This window comes from Schistocerca nitens, chromosome 5 (assembly GCF_023898315.1).
Source record: "Schistocerca nitens isolate TAMUIC-IGC-003100 chromosome 5, iqSchNite1.1, whole genome shotgun sequence".
NCBI lineage: Eukaryota > Metazoa > Arthropoda > Insecta > Orthoptera > Acrididae > Schistocerca > Schistocerca nitens.
Genome location: NC_064618.1, coordinates 420909046 through 420924292, shown reverse-complemented (window position 1 = coordinate 420924292; position 15247 = coordinate 420909046).

The window sequence follows — 15247 nt, the reverse complement described above, 5'->3', positions numbered from 1 at the left end:
TAATGGTATGAATGTGGAAGACAGCTGCAGTAGAAGCTCGACCTCTGTGCTTTGCTCGGAGACACGTCTCTCTCTCTCTCTCTCTCTCTCTCTCTCTCTGTGTGTGTGTGTGTGTGTGTGTGTGTGTGTGTGTGTGTGTGTGTGTAGGGGGGGGGGCTGTCTAAAGTAAAGGGCGTTCTCCACGGTATCCCTGAAGAAAGTGAGTGTGTGTGTGTGTGTGGGTCGCAGCCTAAAGTAAAGGGCGTTCTCTAAGGCATCCCTGAAGGAAGTGTACTCTTCAGTGTCCCTGCAGAAAGTGTGTACTTACTTCGCTCTACGAAACTTACGTGTTTCTCCCAGGGTCAGAATTTAGCTATCCTATTGCAGCTGACCTTGCGAGTTCTAATCAATAACAGCTTTATAAAAAAGTTTAACAGATTCCTACTCTCATGAATTTTGTCATGGTTAACCAATAATGGTATGGCACAGGAAAGAAGGCAGAAAAGCTCTCCAACTTCATGACAGATTTCCTACACAGACAATCAAAATCCTTGCACATAGGCACCCACAGGAAAATGCGACTCTTACCAAAAATTTGTTGAGCTAGACACAGATCCAGTCACTCAGATTTGAACAAACATTGCTGCACAGCATGGCAGCGTCCAGCGTCTGGTCACACAATCTGTGGCTCCGTGTTTTTCATATGACTTCAGATCTTATCTTACCAGAGGGATTCTCTTTAGCATCTAGCACAACGTAGTTGTTATGGAATGAAGTTCACATTCTCCTAAGCTTTTGCTGCGCAGACACGGGAGGCTGCTGTTTCGCTATCCTACACATGTACAAAAATTTTAGCAGAGGCAATTGTATGACATACCAGTCCTAAATTAACTTCCATGAAGTAAGGTAGCTAAAGAAAACTCCCAAAGCTGCAGAAAACAGCAGTTCTTCATGGCTGTAATAAAAGGAAAGGACCAGGGAAGTATTTATCAGTGCAATAATTGGCAGTAGTGAATGTTGTCTGCAGTTTTCGTGCAACGTTGAAAAATTAACTAAACTGACTATTGGGATGTTTATGTTACATTATAGAAATAGGTTATGTGAAGGTTTGGGCAAAAGCTGTCTCGTAATACATAGTAGCTATTGATAACAGTAAAGCTCACTTCATTCTTCTACCTGAAGTTTACATTCCATACTGCCCGGTTCTGTCTCTAGTTTTCTTCCTGGCTTAGTTGCTGGTTGAAAGTGGTATACAGCAGTCCAGATAGATTTACTAATGGAGCAGTTGACGAAATTTATCCTATGTAAATTTGGAAATTTGTGGTAAGTTCCTATGGGACTAAACTGTTGAGGTCATCGGTCCCTAAACTTACACAGTACTTAATCTAACTTACGCTAAGGACAACACACACACCCATGCCTGAGGCAGGACTCGAACCTCCGACGAGGGGAGCCGCGCGAACCGTGGGTTCACAGAATACAGTGGAAGAAAGGCGCAAGGAAGCTATACTGAGATGTTCTCCCATTGATGGAAACCCTATTGCACTACTTTTACATCTGTTTGAGGGTTGTTGGATTACTTTGTGTTTTGTGTCGTCGTTATAGACTTTATCTTTGTTGTTAAGGTATCTTCCCACAAACAATGGTTAATGTGTTATTAATCTAAATAAACAATAATTACCCCATTATTCTTTAACCAGCCACTGGAGACCAAGCGTTCCTTTTATCAAAATACTCAGAAAATATCGTAGAACAAACTCCGAAATTAATAAGGACAGATAAGGCAGTGGATTTCTTAATCTAGTAAATAATCAGTACAGGTGGAGAAGAGGACCCGGTCCATTCCATATAAACGCAGCCCATACCGTTATGAAGCCACCATTAGCTTGTACAGTGCCTTGTTAATAACTTGGGTCCATCGCTTCGTGGGTTCTGCGCTGCACTCGAGCCCTACCATCAGCTCTTACCAACTGAAATAGGGACTCACCTGATTAGGCTACGGTTTTCCAGTCATCTAGGATCTTACCTATGTGGTCACGAGTCCAGGAGAGACGCTGCAGGCGATGTCTTGTTGTTAGCAAAGGCACTCGCGTCGGTCTTTTGCTGCAATAGCCAAATATAGCCAAATTTCGCCATACTCTCTTAACGAAAACGTTCTTTGTACGTTCCACACCAATTTGTGAGGTCCATGTCTGTTAGTACTGACAACTCTCCGCAAAAGCTTCTGCTCTAGTTCGTCAAGTGAAGGCCGTCGGCCACTGTGTTGTCCGTTGTGAGAGGTATTACCTGAAATTCGGTGTTCTTGGCACACCCTAGGCACAGTAACCTAAGAATACTGAATTATTGAACATCTTAAAGACAAAAATGTCCCATGAATGACTGCAAATGCTCTCCAAGTAGCCGAACATCCACACGACCCAGTCCAATACATGTAAACAAAGCAGACACCATTATGGAACCACCACCAGATTGCACAGTGCCTTGTTGACAACTGGGGTCCGTGGCGTCGTAGGGTCCGCACCACACTCAAACCCTATTATCAGCTCTTACCAACTAAAATCGGGACTCATCTGGTCAGGTCGCGGTCAGCCCATTAACACTAAATTTCGCTGCACTGTCCTAACGAACGCATTCGTCGTACGTGCCACAGCGTTGTCCGTGGTGAGAAGTCATGCCTGAAGTTTGGTGTTCTCGACACGCTCTTGAATCTGTGGATCTCGGAACACTGAATTCGATATCGATTTCCGAAATGGAATACCCCATGCATCTAGCTCCAGCTACCGTTCCGTGTTTACAGACAGTTAATTCCTGTCGTGCTGTTATAATCTCGTGAGAAACCTTTCCACATGAATCACCTGAATAAAAATGACAACTCCGCCGATGCACTGCCTGAAACGTGGGGTACACGCTCAAGAATACTTCAACTCAGTAAAGACAAGGCAATAATTACCAATCAAACACAAACTCTGGCTTTTAATTTCCAACAGATTTTATTTAGCAATTGCAAGACAACAGCAAACTGCTGTTACCCCTGAATAATATACAAAATTGCCCTAGAATCTTAAACATTACTAAAGAGACAAAATGCCTATGGGCTTCAAAGCCCACATCAAGCAATAAATAATTTAAAACCCTCTTTAATAAATCTTAAGACCCATACAAACAATAAATGTTTTGCTAAGGAAAACTTCCACAGAAGCAGTACGCACTTTAAAGATATAACATCAGGAAAAACTCACAATTTCTCTTTCAGCATAAGACATTAAAAACCCAGTACAAGGGAAGGCGTCTTTCAGGTATTACGAGATTTCAGTGACAAGTAATGGCAGAGGTGCGTGAAAACTAGAACTCAGGTCGAGCCTGAATGAAAGCTTAAAGGAACAATGAAGAAAGGAAGACGGACGCCTCAGCCTCACCAGGAGCTAATTATAAAATACTCAGCTTAAATTCGCCGAAGAACTGGAGTCTACTGATAAACACAGCGACCGCACTATCGGTCACAATTCAAACAGGCCGCTGCTAAGGCGTCTTCACCTAGTTAAACAACCAGTTACAGCGGACGACGCGCACCGCTGATTATACCACTTAAACAACAACATCACACCACACAGCAACTGGGCAGTATCCAGAGTAACAAAATCCTTAAAACATTAGGGAAATTTCAAAGCAGAAATGTAGTTACTTTTTGCAGCCAAATTAAATCTCTTGCAGTCACTGTCTACAGCAACAGTTCACCATCCCTTTGCACAGGAACCCAGATACATTAAATTTCACCAAGAGAACACTGCAGATTTCTTAGAAACCAGACCACATACTCTGTCTTATGATTCTAAATAATATTTACATGAGAAAAACAATGTTATCAGTCTCTTAATTTTACAAAGAAAGCCACTATAGGTGGACTACACTTAATAACGAAAGGTAGAAAGAAGTGCCAGAAAATCAAACCTGCAGGCATTCCGAAGCGCTCAGGCACTCACTTAGATATACACTACTTTCCAGTATCTCAAGTGCCTCCAAAACGCCAAACCACTATTCGCAGGAGAGCTTCTGTAAAGTTTGGAAGGTAGGAGACGAGTTACTGGCAGAAGTAAAGCTGTGAGGACGGGGCGTGAGTCGTGCTTGGGTAGCTCAGTTGCAAGATCACTTGGCCGCGAAAGGCAAAGGTCCCGAGTTCGAGTCTCGGTCCGGCACACAGTTTTAATCCGCCAGGAAGTTTCACCATTCAATAATTTTTGGACCAGTTGCCAATATGAAACAGATAAACTGGGCATCCAAACACTGGGAGAGCTGAAACTTCATGGTAGATTAAAACTGTGTGCCTGGACCGAGACTCGAACTCGGGACCGTTGCCTTTCGCGGGCAAGTGCTCTACCAATCGAGCTACCCAAGCACGAGTCACGCCCCGTTCTCACAGCTTCACTTCTGCAACTATCTCGTCTCCTATCTTCCAAGCTTTACAGAAGCTCTCCTGTGAACCCTGCAGAACTAGCACTCCTGAAAGAAAGGATATTGCGGAGACATGGCTTAGCCACAGCCCGGGGGATGTTTCCTGAATGAGATTTTCACTCTGCAGCGTAGTGTGCGCTGATATTAAACTTACTGGCAGATTAAAACTGTGTGCCAGACCGAGACTCGAACTCGGGACATTTGCCTTTAGGGGGCAAGTGCTCTACCAAGTGAAGCTGTGAGGACGGGGCGTGAGTCGTGCTTGGGTGACTCAGTTGGTAGAGCACTTGCCTGCGAAAGGCAAAAGTCCCGAGTTCGAGTCTCGGTCCGGCACACAGTTTTAATCTGCAAGGATTTTCATACCAGCACACACTCGGTTGCAGAGTGAAAATCTCATACTGAGAGAGCTGTTTACTGGAAACAGTACGAACTTCAAGATACATATACACAGCAGGACTTTCCTGAATAAATCCCAACATTTGATTCTGTAGCGTATCCGTTTGCAGGCTGATACACCCCAAAGCCACTTTCACAAGTTAATATCCTAAAGCAGCCCAGACGAGACCACTGTCCTCTCACGAGACGCACTATACACTCCCGACAGCACGCCTGTCAGCAGCCCCACTGCCCACGTGACAGGAAGAGGCAGAGCATGCGCAAAGAGCAACCGCCGACAACCAGACTGCACACTGGAGCGTCAACCAGCCTGCCAAAACCAGGCCTCTCCCCACAGCGACGTGAGATTAAATAGCCGAAAAGCGTCCAAACAGGAAAACCGCGGCCACGCGATACAGAGTCTATCAAAAAAATGGTTCAAATGGCTCTGAGCACTATGGGACTCAACTGCTGAGGTCATTAGTCCCCTAGAACTTAGAACTAGGTAAACCTAACTAACCTAAGGACATCACAAACATCCATGCCCGAGGCAGGATTCGAACCTGCGACCGTAGCGGTTTTGCGGTTCCAGACTGCAGCGCCTTTAACCGCACGGCCACTTCGGCCGGCACAGAGTCTATCACAGAGATCTTAAATGAATACAGAGAAGCGACTGGAGCCAACGGCTCCACGTATCATTGCATTTTTATACACTGTGTACGTGACACTACCGCATCTGCATATTTGTATATCGCAATACCATAACTTTTGTCGTGTCAGTGTATATTCTTCTTTCGAGACACTGCCAATTCGATTTAACTGTTCTTCCAAGTCTTTTACTCTCTCTCTCTGACAGAATTACAGTGTTACCGGCAAAACTTAAAGTTTTTATTCCTTCGCCCTAAACTTTAATTCCTACTCCAAATTTTTCTCTCGTTCCCTTTATCACTTCCTCAATGTACTCACTGAATAATATCGGGGATAGGCTGCAATTTGTATCAATCCTTTCTCAACCAACGCTTCCCTTTCATGCCCCTCCAGTTTGGTTTTCGAACAGATTGTAAACAGCCTTCTACTCCATGTCTTCCGCCCTCTTACCTTCAGAATTTCAAGGAGAGTATTCCAGTGCACATTGTTCAAAACTTTCTAAGTCTGGTATAAATGTAGGTTTGGCTTTCCTTAAGTGTTCCTCGTGTGTCCCTACATTTTTCCGAAATCCAATCTGATCTTGCATGAGATCTGCTTCTACCACTTTTTCCATTCTTCTGTAAATAATTAGCGTTAGTATTTTGCAACCATTACGTATTAAACTGATAGTTCGATGATATTCACACTTGTCAGTACTGTTTTCTTTGGAAGCGGAATTATTACATCCTTCTTGAAGTCTGAGGGTACTTTGCCTGTCTCATACATCTTGCACGCCAGATGGTTTAGATTTGTCATGGCTGATTCTCATGAGGCTATCAGTAATTCTGACGGTATGTCGTCCACTCCAGGGGGTCTTGTTTCGACTTAGGTCTACCAGTCTGCTTTCAAATTCCTCTCGCAATTTCATACCTCCATTTCATCTTCATCTACGTCTTCTTCCCCTTCCTTAATAGTGATCTCATCTCCTTGCATAGACCTCCTATATACTCCTTCCCCCATACAGCTTTCCATTCTTTGCTTACGACTGGTTCTCCATCTAAGCTCTTGCTATTCATACAGCTGTTTCCCTTTCTTTCACGAGTAGTATTTACCATTCTTTTCGTGAATGAACGATCAGACTAGGAAAGTTTTGACGAAGATTATCTTACGATAAGGAAAGGCATTGGCGTACTGAAATGACAGAGAGATAACTACAAGTTACAAAACTAATATTTATGACTCTTTGAAAAGCATAATTGGTTTGAGATATACGACGGAGAATTGTGAGCGATGATATGAGAGAACAGAACATGACGTGTTACCTAGGGTGAAGGGGTACTATATCGACGTATAACCCCGAACTCCGTCGCAGCGGTTCTCATGCCGATCACATAAAATATTCCTCGGTAAAGGTCAACGTCATGATCTGTATTATCAACCGTTACCATCCATTTGTGAGATCGGAGGACAAAACCCTCGCCAACATGGGGCCTAGCTCGAGGTCCACTGTGTTGGACACTGACTACCCGACGCAGACGTTTTGGCTACAGCAGAAAAATTACCTCGTTCGAACTGGGTGATTCTCTTAGATACTACTTAAAGACTTGGTTCCAGCAAGAAAACATTATAAGATAGTGTTTGTCACTATTTTCTGTTGCCAGGAACTACCCAGATGTAGTATTCTTGCGCTCATGGCGTTGTCACAGATAAAAGGAACCCATCTAATAGATATCACACTCTTGGCGAAGATTAATAATTGTAAATTCAAAGGATCACCATCAAATTTAACGATAGCCCCCGAATATCTCATTTGCTTCTCTCTCTCGTATTAGGAACACATACAGAATAACAAAGAAAATTAGAAATTTATTTATGAAGATGGTGTCTGTTCTTTCTGACATGTCCGAAAGACCAGATACAGTCGGTAACCATGCAGCTCGTTAGAATGAAATTACAATGAAATGAATACCCTTAGCTGCACAAAGGTTTTCATCTGTACCCTTTGACTTATATCAACGCCTGTATGCAGCTAGGAGTATTCATTTCATTGTAAAGTTACAAATTAATAGCAAATAAAATGTCATACTTCAAATCAATTAAGCGTTTTGTGCCTTTAGGTGCCGCACTATAGTATTCGCTGCAGTATTGACGATGAAACATGTATGATTGAACGGTCACGTTGAGTACGTGTATCATCTTTAGCACCGTACGATTATGTACATATATCATCGCCATTACACAGCAGACTGTCATGAGCTGAACACATTTTCTGACAGACGTAGCTAATGACGTTATATAGCGTGTAATGCAGGCAAGGAGAGACTGTCATCTTGACGAGTAAGAACGATATATGGTTGCAGATACTGTAGTACCGACAAGAAAAAACTGGTCAAATGATAGAAGCATACCCTTTATTTCATTCACTTCGTTCAGTTATATATACGGAACGAGATGGAACTGAATTAAGCACGTTAAGCTACCACTCGCACTAATAGTAATTTATTAAGCAAACTTGTCACTGTGCATCACTTCCATCTGTGCGAGTTTTTATACGCTTCAGCATTGTCAGGCTCAAACCTTAGCGCAGGAGCGTGAACAGTTACAAGGACACACTGTATGCAAAGAGGCATGACAGGAACAACAAAACGATAAAGGGAAAGCCTCCTGGCATATACAGCCGACTCACGCTCGGCGAGTAAAAAGAAGAAGGGAGTTTCGCAACGTGTTATTGTTCGGCCCAGCGTGCACTATGCGGCTTTAGCTCCAGACCGGTATTCAATTTGGACTTTCTGATATATCGCCCCCATTACAAAGACTTATCTCAGTGGAAGTCGGCATCGTCAAGCGCAGCGCGTCATGACCATTTCCCATCTGATATTTGGGATACAAGCTGACCGACATACCGTAATGTTCAAGTACGAACAACAGTCCGACAAGATACTAAGACATGCAAAGCTGTGTTAATTACCTGTAGGTTTCTTTCAATAATGTTGTTAGTTTCACGGATATTCCTTAGATGCGATCTGCCTCTATACGTGAAAGTACAACGTAACTTAAAAATCTGGAAACATACGGTACGTTTTATGAGTGTACAAGTGAGCAAGAACGGCTAAGCGAGGAGGTTATCCGACGTCACCAGCGTTAAAAGTGAGTAGTTTGGCAACAATAGTGTAAAATTAGAATATAAGTATATAGTAGTATAAATTGACGATGAAGGAAGGTGTTAAGTAAGAAGGTTGCACTGTCTGAGTGCCTCCATAGGAGAAATCAGAGAAGCAGTCAACTGTGTCACGTTCCCTCACAATGTTGAATATCTAAAAACTGGTTTGGGTACAGCCGGCCGGTGTGGCCGAGCGGTTCTAGGCGCTTCAGTCTGGAACCGCGCGACGGCTAGGGTCGCAGGTGTGAATCCTGCCTCGGGCATGGATGTGTGTGATGTCCTTAGATTAGTTAGGTTTAAGTAGTTCTAAGTTCTAGGGGACTGATGACTTCAGATGTTAAGTTCCAGAGTGCTCAGAGCCATTTGAACCATTTTGGTTTGGGTACGTGATTCTAAAAAATTATTTGCTTGTCGAGTTATATCTTGCCGGAATTTTGACGATCTCGATACATGAATCAAGGTATTGTGTCTAATTCAGAGTCCTTCATTGGATAGTCTCAGTGTCTCTGACTGCAAAATCCAGACGACAATATAAGATTGGTGCATAAGTCGTAGAGTTTTTGTTTTGCTTGTTGGTATTTGGTTTTTTAAAATATTTATTAACAATACATTATAATTATACAAATACAACCCACCACCTTAGTGAATTGGTGGGTCCTAAGTGATACAATGTTGTTATTTGCAGCTAATTACCTTTAACTTGTAAACTATAGACAGTATAGACAGTACAGGTTAATGGGCAAACTTACGATTTATGTTAAGGTATACACACTACTACCTACTTGTTAGTAATCCTAACTGCCTGAAGCGTTACAGGTGTGTCAGTGTGGATATAAACCTACTGCAATACCTAGCTCATCGAGCTAATCCAGATGAGCGTGCCCCTGACACTAGGCAGGCCAAAATTACTAGTCGCTGCAGGTTCCTAATTTGGTATCTACTTCTAAATCCTACTAACTACTAACTAACATACGTCAAGTCCGGTGCTGTCATTTTCGTGAAATTAATGTACCCCAGTCCGCCTAGCTCTGCACGTGGCGGATTCCAACTTTCGAGTCGACCTGTCCACGCACAGGCGGTACAGGATTAGGGTACTAGGACAAGTCCAGTAGTTTGTTTTTAATCACGAATGTCCCTCAGGTATTCTGTCAGAACTTTACGTGATACCTCGTTAGACAGATTATTCAAGGTTTCGAAAGTCTTTCTGTGTCTCAGCAAGTCGCATGTATCGTTGTTTGGTAGTTGTTGTCGTAATGTAACTGCTACGTCATCGAAAAGGGGGCACTCGTAAGCCACAAGGTCGGGAGGACCCTCCGATGCGCCACAGTCACACTCAGGCGTAGCCCTCCTCCAAAACCGGCATAGATATGTCCTATAGATTTGAGGTTATTGAGTGAGTACTTGTAATGCTCTTTGGGTTACGGATTCAATGTGCTTTCCGAAGTTCCACCTTTCGTCGATGATAACTCCAAAGAAGCGTGTCTCACGTCGCCTAAGAACTGGTGAGCCCCCAATTTTCACTCTAGGATTTATTACTAGCTGTCCTTTCAGCAAAAGGTAGGTAGATTTTGTTGGTGAAATAGTCATTTTAGTATTTCGGCACCATAGTTGCAATTATGTCATGGCCCTTTCTATTTTCGGTTCAGTGTTCCGGCCGCCAACCAACAGAAGGAGGTCATCGGCATAGGCTATCACCTCTAGCACCTCTTCACTCTATTGCAAGTTGTCCAGAAGTGACTCCATGTGGATGTCCCAGAATGGGGGACCTAAAACGGAACCCTGAGGACATCCCTTTGTTAAGGTTTTTCGCTAAATAAACCCATAGGAACCGGAATACTTTGGTTTAGTATTCTGGTTGCTATGGGTTTATTTAGCGATTGCCGTTTTTATTTGTAGTTCACTGTTGATGTCTCAATCTATATAATGTCATTCTAACATTTGGCGGCAGTGTATGAAGCTGTAGACGCTAGGAAACGGAGGGCCAAGTGGAGATATCGGCACATTTACCACTTTTTCTTACGTATGAATTCAGTAAAGTGGTGGCAGCAGCAGAGGCAGCCAGATACTTTGCACCGTGTCTGGGGATTACCAAACTGGACAGAGCATGCCAAGAAAATGGTTTGAAGAAGGATCGTTTTGACGTTAGTGACTGTCGAAGTTTAGGAAGAACTTCGGGGTTTGATGAAGATCGTTTAAACGCCTTAATTCACAGTGATCCACGTCAGTGTGCTCGACAACTGGAAAATGTGAGAACCTGATCATTCCAACATCGTGCGACATTTTCATGCAGTGGGGAAGGTTCGAAAATCGGGTGTATCGGTACGCATGCTCTAAGCCAAAAACCCCTGTAATGCATCTCTGCTTGCACGTCATGAAATGACTCTTGAACAACACCGTCCATTCCTGTCCTTTGTCGTTACTGGTGATGAGAAATGGTGTCTTTGTACTGGCATAAGGAAAAGAAAGGATTGGTTGAGCCGAAATAAAGCAGCGAGTCCCTGTATCAGCCCACAGCACAAAAGATAATGTTAGGCATCTGATGGAACAGCGACGGTGTGGTGTACTACGAGCTGCTTCTCTGAGGTGTAACCTTCACTGCTGACGTTTACTGCCAACAACTGAGAAGTCTTGCCGACGCAGCTCAAGAATAACAACCAGGAAGACTGCGTGAAGCGATGTTACTCCAGGATAACAGACGCCTGCTTTCTGCTAGACTGACAAGAAACACTATACGGGAGATGTGTTGGGAAGTCATTCCAAACCCACCTTATTTACCTGATCTTAAGCCCTTCGATATTCGCATTTTCCGCTCTCTATCGAACCATCTTCAAAGAACTTCCTCTCTGGATGAAAATGCCCTCCGAACATGGCTCAAAACCAAGTGATATCTACAGTCGTGGAATCAGAAAGTTATCCCAGTTGGCACACGGTTGTAAACGGTGAAGGAGAATATATAAATGTTGGCTAAAGCCTCTTTTATGTGTATCTGTTGCGTTTATTAAAATTATGGAAAATCGCTGCGAACGTATGCACCAATCTGTTATATTTCATGTTTGACTGCTGTGTCACTTTAGTTCTCCCGCATCCATAAACATTTTGTTGTGAAAAATAGTTTACAAAAGTTCCCCTAATGTGGATACTAATCACTGCATTTGTTTGGCATTTTAATATGTTTCCGCCTTACTTCAAGGAATATCCAGTTGATTATAAGACAAAAAAAAATTTTCTGTAGCTGCTAGTACACTACATGGAAAGACTGGCAGTACTACCAAACCGTTTTAAAATGCTGTATTTCGTTTTTTATGTTCGATATCCCAAGTTCGAGAAGACACATCTTATATTTCAATAAGAATTTTACGTGTGTGATGTCCATCTTTGGTGAACTACTTGTAGTTCCTCAGTTCTCTGACAGTACACCGATGCCTGTCATGTAACTCACGCGTATCTAAGGAGTAACGTTAATATTCGGACACTATAAGATTTTTACTTTGTAGCGTATTAACTTCATTCTTAACAAAACAAATACAAACATTACCAAGTGTTATACCAGCTTACATGTCTTTTACATATCAGCACAGGGTATATATATATTAGTCGGCAGCTCGTGGTCTTGCAGTAGCGTTCTCGCTTCCCACGCACGGGGTCCCGGGTTCGATTCCCGGTGGGGTTAGGGATTTTTACCTGTCTCGAGGTGACTGGGTGTTGTTGTGTCGTCTTCATCATCATCATTCATTCCCATACCGGTCGGAGGAAGGCAATGCCAAACCACCTCCGCTAGGATTGCCCAGTACGGCGGTGCGGGTCTCCCGCATCGTCCCCTAAGCTTCTCGTAGTATGGGACCTCATCATTATCATCAGGGTATATTAACATAATTTTCAAAATTTCCTTAATAATACGACTAAAAAAAGGCCCGGTCCTCTCTTCACGTCATTTTAATGTTCGGACATTCTTCAGAACTAATGATTTCTTGACAATATGTTGGTTCAAATGGCTCTGAGTACTATGGGACTTAACTGCTGAGGTCATCAGTCCCCTAGAATTTAGAACTACTTAAACCTAACTACCCTAAGGACATCACACACATGCATGCTCGAGGCAGGATTCAAACCTGCGACCGTAGCGGTCGCGCAGTTCCAGACTGTAGTGCCTAGAACCGCTCGGCCACTTCGGCCGGCTGACAATACATGTTTTAATATCTTGTCGGGTAGACATTCTGCTGTATCACTTCTTTCAAACGCTGCAGCATACTGCTAATGATATTTTCTAAGTAGTTAGTACGTGGACCATCCCATTCTTCTTTTTAGTAACGCTTCGAAGTTTCTTTGAAGATACTGATTTCTTCTAGTTAGTCGCTCTAGTCCTCTCCCCACATTCTCGATAAGGCTGTTTGGAGACTGTGGTGGTGGTCGTAATACTTTCGGGCAATTGAATACCAAACACATCCACAATGAGAGCCTTACGTTTCGGATCACTTTCCTGGTAAAACATTAACATGTTTGATGTTCCCATTTTTTCAGCACTTTTCGCTACGTTGGTGTTTGGCATTTTGGGGTGTACATATTTGTCCGTAATACCGTCGATGAACACTAATTCGCCCGTTTCGAATGTGGACATACAGCCCCAGACAGACGCTGCCAGCGTTATGTTTTACAGTAGACTTAATATTTGTCACTTTAAATTCTTCATTCTTCTTCCGCGACTGTCCTTCGTCCATCCACCCCAAAAATTTTGAATTTACTTTCGTCAGTAAAAATGAAGTCGGTCCACCATGTTCCTCCTTCTTGACAAACTTTTAACGAAGTCTAATCACCTTCAATTCTTTCAATGCTCTGCGAATCGTTTGAGGAACTTCCTTCTTTCCAGTCTCATTTATAAGCTCACTTGCTAATTTGGGTCTATTAAGCGTAGGATCCTTCTCTGTTTTTCGTATTAGATTCCTCCTATCGCATGCACCCAACTTCTTCGATTGGCCCTTCCGAGGTATCGAGTCTATATGGTCCTCGTTCTCGTTTTTGAATCGTCTGACGATATGTGCCACAACAACTCTTACTCACGTTCAGTATGGCAGCAGTAGGTCTATATAATGTACCTTGCGCTTTATGAAAAATCACAACTTGTCGTATATCAAAACTGGTTTCAGTTTTGAGTGCCGTTTTACCGTCTAGACAGTCCACTGCTCTTGAAAGCAAACTCTGGTTTCTAACTCAGAGTACATAACTATGCGTGAACGATCAAAACAAGTGTCACGCTGCCAACAGTAGGAATATTAAAGTAACGTGAAAGCTGAACAGCATTTTATTTAAATCACGTAAAGATGTTGGTACTGTTATTTACCGGACAGCGCCTCAATAAAATACTAGATAATTTTTGGTTTTGTTTATCAAGGATAAATTTATGCTACTACAAAGCAAAAGTCTCATAGTGTTGAATATTAACGTTACTAACTGTATGTACTAACCGAAGAAATTAATTTCGAACAGAGAGATTTTTTACCCCCATGAGCCTACCTGACACTCATCAAGTGTGGGCAGTATCATGTGCGTGGGTAAGCAGCTCGTGCGTTGCAGATTTTGGTTTATAGACCACAACGAAAGGGCTCTGCTTTGAATCACGCATGTATTTTAACTACACAGAAATCCTTTCGCAAGTAGACAGCACTGCTCGGATAGGAAAAAGCCTTGGCAGTGAATTTAAGAAAAAGTGCGGCCCACGACTTGTAGCCTGATACTTAGGTAGCTTACATGTATGATATCTGAGCAGAGGTTGAAAATACCGCTTCAGTTGTAAATTACTTTATTTTCACATGACTAGTTTCGGAATGTTATAAGCCCATCCTCAGGTGTCGTAGCTGTGCTGTGATTCCCGAGCGCCGCGTGTACCACGCGCGGTGTGCTGCCTATGAACGCAGAACAGGGACTCCCTTTTCTGCACTCATAGGCAGCATACCGCGCGTGGTACACGCGCCGCTCGGGAATCACAGCACAGCTACTACACCTGAGGATGGCCTTACAACCGTCCGAAACCGGTCGTGTGAAAATAAAGTAATTTACAACTGAAGCGGTATTTTTAACTGTAAGTAGGCTATTTATGTTTTCTTATTGGCAACGTTACGTAGCGCTCTGTATGAAAATCACTGGCTGTGCTGTTTGCAGTCTGTGGCTAGTTTGCATTGTTGTTTGCCATTGTAGTGTTGGGCAGCTGGATGTTAACAGCGCGTAGCGTTGCGCAGTTGGAGGTGAGCCGCCAGCAGTGGTGGATGTGGGGAGAGAAATGGCGGAGTTTTGAAATTTGTAAGACTGGATGTCATGAACTGCTATGTATATTATGATTTTTCAACACTATTAAGGTAAATACATTGTTTGTTCTCTATTAAAATCTTTCATTTGTTAACTATGCCTATCAGTAGTTAGTGCCTTCCGTAGTTTGAATCTTTTATTTAGCTGGCAGTAGTGGCGCTCGCTGTATTGCAGTAGTTCGAGTAACGAAGATTTTTCTGAGGTAAGTGATTTGTGAAAGGTATAGGTTAATGCTAGTCAGGGCCATTCTTTTGTAGGGATTTTTGAAAGTCAGATTGCGTTGCGCTAAAAATATTGTGTGTCAGTTTAAGCACAGTCTTGTATAATTGTTCTAAGGGGACGTTTCATAACCTCTGCTAT